Below are 13,543 nucleotides of genomic sequence, written 5' to 3' on the forward strand. Positions count from 1 at the left end.
TCCTCCTGGAGCACATGAAAGAGGGGCTGGGAACGTACTGGTCTTACCTGGAAGACATGGACGCTCACCCCCTAAAGGTCAGAGACCTCCTATGGGCCCCACGCAAAACGATCCCGAAACACTTAAAATCACACCTGACCCTGGGAGTCCTCTGGGACATCTGGAAAGAGGGCCCCAGCACCGCCCATCTTACTACATGGCCCTCTCCAATGTCCTCTCTTTGGGGTCACCCTATCAACTTAGGAGGGCAGGGGTTCAGGAACTCTCAGACTTGGTCAGATAAGGGCCTGGAGTGGGCAGGGCAGATGTTCAGAGAAGGCGAATTTCTGCCTTATGAGGACTTGAAAGCTGCCCTCGGACAGGGATCACTCTCCATCTTCGAGTACCACCGCCTGAAGGGCATCCTTTGCGCCAAAGCATGGGGCCCAAACCTGAGTAGGCAGTTGACCCCTTTTGAGAAGCTGCTATACTCCGCGACGTCCAGGAAGGGGGTAGTGTCCAGTGTGTATAAACTACTGAATACCTACAACCTCAAAGGAAGAAGGAGCTTCCGCCGGTTCTTGAATGACCTGGACGCCTGGGCCAAAATATTTAAGATAGCATTCCATGGAAACCTATTCACCTCGGACATGGAGCATAACTTTAAGATAATACACGGGTGGCACAGAGACCCGGCAAAACTGTTCTCCGGGGTGTCCCCGAGGTGCCCGAGAGGTTGCGGTCAGACGGGATCTAGAAGCCACATGTGGTGGCAGTGCCCGAAAGTACAGTCCTACTGGGAGTCGGTGAGGGGCTGGATAGAGGAAGTAACGGAGGATAGTCTGCCGCTAAACCCCTTAACGGTGTTGCTGGGCCTCCCCCCGGAGGACACGGAGCTCCACCGATACCCAAGGATGTGGGAAACCATGCTGAGAGCAGGCAGGGTAGCCCTGGCCCAAAAATGGAAGAGTCCCGAACCCCCATCCAAGGAGGACTGGCTGAAAAAAGTAAAAAACATGTTCTTGATGGACAAATTAACCGCCAGGGTGAATAATGACACCAGCTCATTCCTTACAGACGGGGTACGGAGGCATTAAGCCAGCCAAAGACGCGGTCACAAATCGCATCGACCTCGAGGCTCAAGAGACGGAGCCACATAGGGAGTCTCCCAAAGACAAATAACCAGAATGGACACGGGGGGGAGGAATTCGGGGGGGGCTACTAAGGGAGGGGGGGGAGAGGTCATTCAGTTCTTTCTTTGTTGTTTGTTACATAAAAAATGCAAATAAAAACTAAAGTTTAAAAAAAAAAAAGGGCCTGCGAGCCCCACGATTGTGTGTGTGTCAGGTCAGACGCGTATGATCCTTGACCCATCCCTGCCGTTTGTGTTTAATAAACAGCAGAGTCACCTTTCTTCTTGTGTGTGTCTCATACTCTATCTCTTTTGGGATATACGGGAGGAGTTGGGGCCTTCCTGCCCGGAGGTCTGCGGACGGCCCGGCCGACCCCGGCAGAATTTCCCCCCGACAAGTTGGAGGCACCGCTGAGATCTGTTTAAGATCGGCATTTTTTATTTTTTACTTTTTCCAGGCACTCCAGTTGCGAGGAGGCCCGGCGGCGCGGCCCCCTCTGCCGTCGCCCCCTTCTGAGGACTACAGGACCGTCGCGGAACTGCGAGAAGACCGGACAGCGCAATCCGGATATTGGCCCTCGGGAGCCGGTTGAGAAGTATCCCGCCCGCGGTTGGCGAGTGTCCAGACATGGTCCAGACGAGGGGAGGTGGCGAGCCGCTTGGAGGGGTGCACGCAGTCGAGCGGCCCCGCATCAAGAGAACTTGGTGAGCATGCCACGCACAACAAACAATGTGAAATTGTGAGGGAGGGGGGAGGAATTAAATACGGGAGGCGGGAGGTGTTGCACAGGTGAACGGCGAAGGTTTGACAGTTTAGTGTTAGAAATAGAATGAATGATAGTTGAACAAGCGCGAGAGCAGTTGGCCACGTAACGCGAGAGAAGGGGGCGGAGCGCGAAAACATCACGTGCGGCCGCTCGTAGACACTGATTGGCCTAGGCCGCGACTATGTGTAAGGGTGTGTGTGTGTGTGTGGTTTCCTACGATTTGGCATTTATTGATCAATGAGTAGATGAGGATCCCTATTGTTCGAGCAAGACACTCGATAGGTAGATGACGTTTCCCTGTAGGCGGTAGCTAGTTAGTTGCCCAATACGGAAGATAATTGGCTGGTTAAGCCATCCTGTCGAGGGGCGTATCACACGCGAGGCGACGCAGCGTGCGCAGTCCGATTATATTGTTGATTTGATTACCTTGTTCCAGGAGTGACAGGAAGACAGCTGTGGGGTTAACGGGGGTAGATTGCAGGTGTATTTTGGATTTAAAGAGTATATGAAGAACTCACCAGTAGCTCTACGTGATCGGTGACGTCACCAATAGGGTTTTCATAGGATATCGCAAACACGAGGCATCCTCGATTTGAGAGTGTTGAGGAAGAGAACTGCGGTAAGGGAGTGGAAACGGAGATAAACGGTAAACGAGTTGATCGAGGAAAGGCGAAACGGGGAACGTGGCTGCGCACGGAGAACGCCGACCACGGCAAGTGTAGAAGGGGGAGGAGCACGTGAAAACAGGACGACTGTATAAGAACGTAATAAGGGGTACGCAGCTGCAGGGGGCTGCGTACGCCTCGGCCGCAGGGGGCCGTAAGGGTGTTGTATAAAGGAAGAAAGGCAGAGGAAAATCTACAAATGTAACATACTATATTTTTATAATTTTCCTTAAGCGGACTATCGTAAGTCACCAAACTTACGGGGCCAGGTAACGATATAAGGCTGTATATTGTAAACTACTAGTGGGATAAACTGATACCAGATTAAGGGAGGGTAGCGAGTGGAGCGCTACTATGTCATACGGAACAGGATCGGGAGGGTGGGGGAACACCCTCACCACGCCACTACAATACATATGCACAACACTGCCACCCCATAGGGAGAAACTGATTAAGTATAGCATAGAATGGACCCAGGGGACGGATAACAAAATGCTAACACCGTGGCCGCCTAACGGTAGCTTCGATCCATATGCCCAACATTCACTATTAAATCATCTGCACAATACATATAAAGGGAAGAAGTTGGCAAACCACGTGGAGGTGTTTAAATTATGGAGGATGTTCCAGGGGTCCCGACCAGGACCAAATGGAATATTCACTATGGGGGAAATACCAGAAGAAACAGAGATTAAGGAGGAAGGAGAGGATGGGAAACAGGGGTATGAGGACCCAAAGACCACGGGAAACAGAGGTGAGGGAGGAGAAAAGAATAATAAAGCAGATGAAATAAAAAAGGAACCGAGCAATGATATACCCCTAGTAACGGGAGTAAAAACAGAGGGAGGGGGGTTGTACCCTTTAAGAGAATTGGGAGAAATAGAAAGAGGACAGTTAAGGGCGGCTGAGGGATACTCGAACCCGGCATACAGCCCTCTGCCATATGTGGCTCATAGGAAAATGCCAGCAGGGGAGGGGAGGACTGGAGAAGACCAGACTGTGGAAATAGGAAATGATGAATGGGTAGCTGCACAGATATTATTAAAATTACGAGGTTCATTAACAGGAGAAGAGAAGGAGGTAGTAAAGAAAACAGACGAGGATAATGCCAGGGAGAGTGAATTGAGGGGGGAAGAGCTGTTAAGACAAAAAGAAGAGATTTTGGAGGAACGATTAGCAAAATTAAGGGATGAACAGAATGAATTGATCAAGCAGCTTGAGAGGGAGGAGAGAGAGAGAGCGAGGAAAAGGAAAGAAGGTAAGAACGAATTGGAAAAAATAAGGGAACGAACTGAGGAGCAAAGGAGAGAAGCTGACAGGGTAAAAGCAGCAGCAGAAAGGGTATCAAGGGTAATACTGCGGGAAAAGAAAAGGGAAGAAGAAGAAAAAGAAAAAGAAATGGCAATATGGAGGAGGAGGTTACTATCAGAATCAACTAAGAAATACGAAGAAGGGAGGGTGATGGAGAGTATAGTAGAAAAAGAAAGGGCAAAATGGGAAAGGAAGAAAGAGGATGAAAGAATATTAGAACAGATGAGAAGTGAAGTGATGGAGGAATTGAAAAGGAAAAGGAAGGAAAATAGTAAGGAGATGGAGGAAAGGTATGAAGGAGAAAGAGGGGATAGGGGAAGGGAGAGTGGAATATGGGGGGATGTATATAATGACACAGAAGTAGCAACAACATCAGCACAAAGGGGAGCAGTTGATAAAGGAGAAAGAGGAGAACTGGACCTAATAGATTTACAAACAGTAACGATCAAGGGGAAAAAGACTGAGTGGGGGGTGCCGTTTATGAATAGCTTTTGTAGTGAGGAAGAGAGAGTGGAAAGTGAAGGGAGAAACAGTGAAAGGGAAAGCTTAGATAAACTATACATCACCCAGACCAACATAGACTCCCCATGGATCAGTAGGAGAAAGGATGAGATGGAGAGAAGTGAGGAGGGAAAGAAAGGAATAGAGAAAAGACAGGCATATGAGGACGCAACATCCCCATCACGCCCTCCCCTATCGCACCCTACATGCTCAACCACCTCACGTTCGTTACGCAAAATAAAACTAGCGTGCTTCACCGACGAACTGACACCCTATACATGGCGGCTTAGATCCTCCCTAGTCGCAGGCAGGAAAGAGGTATACACATGCCCACATTAAATACAGAGAAAGATGGAAGAAGGGGAAAAGATGGAGAAGAAGGAGGTATCAGCAGGGGAAATACAAACGAAAGTGAAAATGTGGAAGAAAGGGAAGAGGAGGAAGGGTGTGAGGATTCAATATTATGGAACACAAAGGGTGAAACAAGACATAATTTAATGCCACTTTTGGAGAGAGGTGGGGTTAGACCACAGTATGTTCCTTGGAAGCATACCGATAAAGAAAATATAAAATGTAGGCTCCCATCATTAAGTGGAGGTGCGGGTAAATGGATATATGAAATGGAAAAACACACCTCAGGACAGAAGCTAGCAGTAGGAGATGTAAAGGGCCTTTTAATATCAATATTAGGGGATAGAGCGGATGACATATGGAAAAGAGCGGGATTTCATGGGGTAACAATAACAAATACATTGCACGATGGGGCACCGTTCGCAAACTGCAGACATGCACTATGGCAGGCATTGAGGGTACAGTACCCAGACACATCAGATATAGGAGCAATTACATCCCGCAAGATGCATGAGAACGAAGATCCTGTTGATTATATCCAGGAAATCCAAGAGAAGTGGCACATGGAAACTAGAGAACAATGGGATAAAACACCAGCAATATTTTACCATATACTGGTACAAGGGCTCCCAGAAGGAGTTCAGAAACAACTAAAGAAAGTAGTGGGAATGGAAGCAAAACCATGGCCCGAAATACAACTGACTATAGTGCATCATTGTAGGACATGGCAAGGAAAAATGAAACAAAAGGAAGAGGACAGGAAAACGGAAGAGGCTAAATTAGTACAGAAAAAGCTTACTAAATACACAGTGGAAGGGGCACTAATAACTACACCTAAAACAATGACCCAAAGCCCCACACAAGTAGTGTCTGCACAAGATTCCTCCCAAATACCACCTTCACAGACTACAACACAACAGGTGCCGCCACTCCAACCATACACGCCCAACATGGGAGGAGGATACCCAATGCAAGGAGCTGGATATTACAATTATAACAGGGGGAGAGGAGGAATTATGAGAGGGAGAGGGTACGGGTATGGTACCCAACCGCAGGTGGGAGGATTTAGAAATTCTTACCACACAGGGCAACCAGTATACCAGGACAACACAGGGAGCTTTCCATGGCAGAATAGGGAACCACCGGTGTGTTGGAGCTGTGGACTATTGGGGAACATGTCACGCACGTGTAGAGTTAGACCAGGAACACCATCATGGAGTGATCAGGGACAACCACGGCCCGCACAGGTACAGCAGGGCATACCACAACAGCAAATGTTGCCACAAGGAAATGAACAACAACAACAATTAACACAACAACAGCCCCAAACACTGCCACAACAACAGGTAGCGATGACACAACAACCACAAATACCACAAACACAACTGGGTAGGGTGACGGTTTTGGGACACAACCCTTATACCGGGAATGGCCAGTCGTTGTACCCCCAATAGGACAGCCCACAGACGGCCTTGGTGTGTCCCATCCTGTCAGTAACACCTAATAGTGCGGAGGAACCACGCATAGAGGTAACGATAGGTGACAAAAAATTATCATTCCTTGTTGACACCGGGGCGACCCGGTCTTGCATAAGGGAAGGTAAATTTAAGATGTCAGGTGAGACCATGAACACCCAAGGATTCTCTGGGGCTAGAGGGTTGGTTCCCTTTACTGATAACATTCCCTTATCTATTGGAGATTATGGGTTCCACTTTTATATTATAGTGCTTCACCAGTAAATATACTGGGGAGAGATATAATGAACAGGTTGAATATGACGATCTCCTTTACTGAGGACGGCATAATTTGCTCTACTCCAGGGATTAACATGCTCACAGCACGACAAATTATGCAGGAATACTGTGGACAGACAGCGATTAGGGCGGAGCCAGTAGATGGTGAACTCTTCCAGTATGGAACGGACATGGCAATTGCATGGATGCCAGGGATAGAAGGGAAAATATGGAGAAGGCCAGCAGCCTATCTGTTCAGACCAGAAACACCTGTTAATGAACCAGAAGGGAAGGTGGTTTCAATGGATATTGAGAGCAATATTGCAACAGCTGATTATATTGCTGTACATGCCCAAGACAGAGAAGGAAGAGCATGGAGGGCAGTGATAGCATTAGCAGAAGGATGTAGGCTCACCCAGGTGTCAGATGAGGAGCTGTTTTCAGATGAAAAGGAGGAAGGTGAAATGGTGTTTATGATGAGTGTGGAAATATGGCTAAGAGTGGCCTACAAACAAGTAGCACAGAAAATTGCAATGGCACTTGAGGCACCCGCATGCACCGCGGTCCCTTTCTTTAAGGACGATATGTCAAAGGTACCCAAATCATTGTGGACTACTGGCCCCTATGACGTGGGCTGCATAAAAAGTATAGGGGGAGTAAAAATAAAATTGAAAAAAGGTGCAATACTCCCCAGAGTAAAACAGTACCCACTATCAAAAGAGGCAGATGAGGGCATATATGAAACCATTACGGCCCTTATAAATAATGGTATATTGGTCCCCTCAGAATCACCATGTAATACGGCTGTGTACCCAGTGCGCAAGGCTAAAGGGGGGTCTTGGCGCTTTATACAGGATCTCAGGCCCTTGAACAACATAGTAGAAGCGGAATATCCCGTAGCTGCAAACCCGGCCACAATATTGTGTGGCATTCCAGCAGAAGCATCACGATTTACGGTGATCGACCTTAAAAATGCTTTTTTCTCAATACCATTACACCCAGACTCACAAGATCTGACGAGCTTCACTTACAGAAACGCTAAGTGGAAGCACACCAGATTACCACAAGAGTATTGTGAATCACCTTCAATTTTCAACAGAGTGATACAGATGGATTTGGGTAACATTGAAGTAGAAAGCACGGTGTTGCAGTATGTGGATGACATAATAATTTGCAGTAAAAACGAAAAAACATGCAGAGAGGACTCCTTAAAAATGTTGACAATATTGGCTGACAAAGGTTACAAGGTAGACATGGAAAAGATACAGTATTGTCAAGAACAGGTACTTTACATTGGTCAGCTTATATCCCAACATGGAAGAAAGATCGCACCACAAAGACCACAAGCTATTTCGACCACTCCAATCCCACAAACTGTAAGGGAACTGCAGCAGTTCCTGGGGCTCTGCAACTACTGTAGAGCTTGGGTATTTGATTACAGTTCATACATAGGACCCCTGCTTGAGGCGTTACGGGAAGCTAATAAAGGGGAGAAAAAACTGGGGTGGACGATGGAAATGAAAGAAGCTTTTGATGAATTAAAAGATGCGATATCAACTGCTCCGGTACTGGCATCCCCAGACTATGAGCGGCAATTTTTTATATTTTCACATTGCGACTCAGCAGTAATGAAAGCAGTGTTGGCTCAAAAAACAAGCATGGGCTACAAACCCGTAGCATTTTACAGTGGCCACTTAGATCCTGTAATGTTAGGCCACTTCCCCTGTGAACAAGGTCTCGCCGCAGCTGCTTTTGCGGTGGAAAAAGCATCAGCAATCACCATGGGGTGCCCGACTACACTATTTGTGGAACATGCATTTTTTGCGATATTAAATAAACCTAAATCCACCCTAACCACGCAAAGAGCATCAGGTTATGAGTTCATTCTATCCAGAGCCGAACTATCAATTGTTAGATGTAGCACGGTCAACCCTGCAAGGTTCCTAGCAGAAGTAATTGAGGAGGGAGACTATGCCCATGACTGTACACAAATAACTGAAATGTACTCATGTACTAGAAAAGTTGAGGAAAACGCACTAGAGGGGGGTGAGCTCTTATTTATTGATGGGTCATCAACTATCGATCAGAGGGATGGTGTGAGGAGGACTGGGGCAGCAGTGGTGAAAATGGTGGAGGTACCGGTGTGTGTGGCAGTGAAATGTGTACAATTACCACAGCATTTCTCCGCTCAAGCAGCTGAACTGGTCGCACTGATCTTGGCGTTGAAGGAAAGCTTTGACAAACGAGTGACCATATATTCCGACAGCGCATATGTTACATCAACTGTCCACACAGGGTTGTCGAAATGGAGAAGAAGAGGGTTTAGGAGAGCTGATGGCACTCCAGTGCAACATGCCTTCTTATTGGCTGAACTAATTGAAGTAATTAATGACCCCCAAGAATTAGATTTAGTTAAAAGCACCGCACACACCAATGGTGAGGACCACGTCTCGAAGCGAAACGCAGCAGCAGACGCACATGCGAAGTATGCTGCATACATTGGTGAGATATGGAACCCCCCAGAGTCACAGAGAGGGAGAGGGAGGGGAATGGCTAAGGAGATGTTGATAAGAGAAGGGTACACCCATCTCCCAGCCACACAGATTATGGAGTTACAAGCGGCTGCACCAATGGCCGAAAAAGAAATATGGGTAAAAAGAGGGTGTACAATGTCACCAACCGACGCACTATGGCGCCAGGGTGGCACTGGAAAGGTTGTAATACCATTGGCACTTTTGAACACCGCCCTGAACCAACTACATTATCCAGCCCACACAGGCAAGGAAGTAATTGCAGCACGAATTAGGGAAGACTGGTTCTGCCCCGAGTTAAATTCGCATGTGTCGAATTTTATCAGTAATTGTCTCACATGTCAACAGTTTAAGGCCGGCCACACTCTAAAGGTGATAAGAGGTACTATACCCCGGCCAGAGGGACCTTTCCGGCATCTCCATATTAACTATGTTGATATGATCAATATATGTCAAGGAAATAGGTATATGATTGTAGTAGTATGCCCATTCTCTAGGTGGATTGAGGCAGGGCCATGTTCACACCCAGATGCATTTAGAGCAGCCAAGTTCCTAGTGAGGGAGGTCTTCCCCAGGTGGGGAGTGTGCGAGGTGTTAAGGTCAGACAACGGCCCACATTTCACAAACGAAATGTTTCAGCACATTACATCACTGCTGAACATTCAACATAAATTTGCATGTGCATACCACCCACAGGCCAACGGTGTATGTGAACGTCTGAATGGCCTATTAAAGGAGGCAATTGCAAAGATACAGCAAACAACAAAAAGGAGTTGGTTATATTGTCTTCCATTAGCCTTATTTGAGCTAAGGAATAGGCCAGGGTCCGACCACCACCTCACTCCCCATGAGGTGGTTACCGGACGTCAAATGCGCCTTCCCCTAACGCCAACGTCAAGAGCATTTACCAACCACGAAAGCACTGCAAGTGTTCTGGGTGATGAAATGTACCAATATGTGTCTTCTTTGATTACTAGTGTAGTGTTTGTGTCTCAACAGCTCGAGCGCACACGGGGCGGGTCTAATAGAAGCCAACAAGAAGACGCGGATAAAGAACTGGAAAAGGAAGGACTGTGTAAGGTTGCTAAAGGTGACCACGTACTACTTCGCAACTTCAATAGGAAATGGAATAACCCACGCTTTACTGGTCCCCATCTGGTAGAGGAGGTATCAACAAGAGCAGTAAAGTTACAGGACAAGCGTGCCTGGAACCACCTACACGACGTAAAGATCTACAGACAACAGACCCGCCCCAGCGCCATCGACAGGTCCATTGAGAGAACAGCAACAACATCGACAACGGAAGAAGAAAGTTCTACCACAGCCAGGGGCCCAAGTATTCCCATACCTTGTCACTCCCCAGACTCCCCAGAGACAATAACTGAAGAAGAAAGGGGTGATCCCCATACAGCCCACCCCATGATCACACGCTCAAGAGTAAAAGCCACGCCTACCAGTTGAACGCAAAAACCCCCTGCCCACCATCCACTGACCCCTGTCCCCATTACAGTAGTAACTGAACTGAAGGACATTGTCTTGCACAACTGCACATGTAAACCCGTGAATGCTCTCTTTTCTTTTCTCTCGCACATGCAGGAACCGCGTATTATTGTATTTCTAAGAAAGTAGATAACTAACAAATTCACTGCCCAGGAGTAGATGGTACCCTCAGATGATAATTACCCAGAAGAATTGTCACACCAATTTGTATATGAAATAAAAAGGCCAACGTACCTGAAAAGGAAAAGGGTACGTGTCTACTACACAGCGTTCCTTTTGGCCATAGAATATTCGATGCCCCACCTCCACCCATACTTACCTGCCCTAAGAGATAGATTGCTTAGAGTAGCGTGGGAACAGCTCTTCGCCTGGGCACTGAATGACTATTTGTTAGGGAGAGCTTAAAAAAAAAAAAAAAAAAAAACAACAACTAACATTTAATAACCAGCATATTGAGAATTTTCAGGCGGGCAACTATAACGTCGCAAGAATACGCTGCCGGACTGCAGCAAGGTAAGAGCAAAATGCCGGTGAAATTAGCATATGTAATAAAAGTAATAGGGATTTTGGTAATCACCGGGTTCGTTGCTGCCTCTGTATGGCAGTACAGCTGTGCTATCAATATTGTTGCTGTACCCAAACCTAACACACCCCCATCCCCAGCTGCAACAGGTGTTACGTCAGGTGGTATTAGTAAAATTGCGCACAAGCAAAATAGAGTCCAACGCAGCACATACTCAGATAATAAAGGTATTGACAATTATATACAAATTCAGCACACGTCTCAAACAACATATGGTATCAACACATGACCCGCATTGGTAAGCAGACAACAGAAGACAGCTGCTACGTTTGCTCATTAATACCATACGCCATGAGCGCTTCTCGAACATTTGTTGCCACAGAAATAGAGGAAAAAACCGCACGATGCATAATATACTTGGCACTGTTCCAAACGAAAGGAAGATTTCAAGGGACAGTGGTGCATATGACGTGGAAAACATGAGACTCATACCCATACGAAAACAACTTCCTCAAGACTTATTTGAGTTACCACAAGAGCAGTTTACATGCTGAAGCATTCAGATACATAACAAGTGGTCCTGCAAAAGGAGAAACAAAGAAAGTAACACTGCAGTATTTATCATGTGATTGGTACGCCACTGAAGTTCCTGGTAAACTAGGATGCTGGGAGAGGCCACTGGTGACGATAACGGGGAAAGTATACCTGAACAACAAATGGGAGATAGGAGTGGTTGGCAGCAACATGGTAACAAAAGAAACTATTTCGACTATCGATGTACACAATCACAGATGTTGGACGACTTGGATCAAATACGTGCCTATGCTCACATGGATAGAAACGGATGAAGACCCGATAACAATACTGCCGCTGACTGCGCCTAAAGTATGCTATCAACATAAAGGAGAGGTGGACGTAGGATACAACACCAATTGTGGAAGCGTGATGGAGTTACCTGAGGGGGGAGCAGGAACAGCAGTGATAATGGACCATTACTGGGCCTGTGGAGAAAAGGCATATCACACACTGCCCCCTCTGTGGAATGGTGTATGTACGATGGTGCATGTCAATGTACCATCACTAGTGGTACCCCAGAAGCATGTGAATGTGGCGAACTTTCCCAAGATGGATGAAGGGGACAAGAGAAATAAGAGATCTGCACCACCTCAGGAGGAGCCAGGGAACAGGACCAGCGGCAATGATACTGTCCTAAATAGACGGAAAAGACAAGGAGAACCTCTGACAGGAAATTACCTATGGGGAATGTCGGAAACGGCACTGACTTCAATCCCGCCAGAACACAGACTATTCAGCAGAGCAGCAATGTTCTTCTCCTCAATAATCCATCCGGGACTACAGGCTTACGCAAACGCAAAATGGCTCCAGATAACTAGATGGGAACTTATGATGACCATCAATTCTACAGTAAACGGATTCAACACGATAAAAGAGGAGCTGCGAGCAATAAGGATGGTAGCACTGCAGAACAGATATGTATTGGACCTCCTCACTGCCATGGAAGGAGGAGTTTGCGCAAAGATAGGACAATCATGCTGCACATTCATTCCTGCCAACGATGCTGACAACGGTACACTGACAGAAGCAGTTTCACAATTGGCCCAGTTACACTCCAAAATGGTGGATGAAAGTAAAGGTGTGAAAAAGGATGAGAGCTGGTTTTCGCGATTATGGTCATGGATGCCATCTTGGCTGTCAGACGGACTGAAAATTATAGTTGGTTGTATTATTTTGGCTGGAGCTACACTGATCATAATAAGATTTTGGAAAGCCCGGAAGGCACGCACCACTGACGAGTTTCTCGAAATGGTCGGTATGCACCCACTGATGCCAGCAGACGACGGCCAACACACAGGCATAATAATACAAGAGAGAGAGAAATTGCGCAACCAGATCATCACCAACCACCTAGACCCACCATCGGTGAAGGTCGAGAACCCAAGAAACCCCAGGAGTTACATAGGGAAATGGGTATACTGTACTCCTGGAGGAACCTGTGAATATATGTATTGGTCATTTGAAGATCATGTTAACCATTATGGACATTTAGGAGGAATAACTAAAGTGTGGAGAGTAAGAGGAGATAACGAAAAGGATATGTTTGTGGTCGACAAGTCGACCAGAGGGGGGACTGAAGTGGGAAAATGGAAAAACAGGCTCCCATCTTCCCCCTCTCGCGCCTGGCCTAAAGGTTCACGGCCCAAGCACCCGCCACGAGAAGAGTTTGCCCATCTACCAGACGACCAGATACCCTGGTACAGGAACATAAGGATGTGTCCATCTGCCTGCCCAGCAGCCAGCCCTGCCCATGCCGATGCCTGCGGCATGGATCAACTGGACTAAAACTATACGTCGTTAGAGTTGCCATGACAACCTAGCCAATGGATAGCACACCTGTGCCAACATACACACTGGACACTCCCGCACCAATCTACATGAAGAATATACTCAGTGCTATGACGTAGGCGACAGACATACTCACCGACGTGCATCTTTATTATTTTCCACATAGGCTCTCAAAATGCAGAAACG

The sequence above is a fragment of the Ambystoma mexicanum genome, chromosome 12, assembly GCF_040938575.1.
Source record: "Ambystoma mexicanum isolate Mex_15411 chromosome 12, UKY_AmexF1_1, whole genome shotgun sequence".
Lineage (NCBI taxonomy): Eukaryota > Metazoa > Chordata > Amphibia > Caudata > Ambystomatidae > Ambystoma > Ambystoma mexicanum.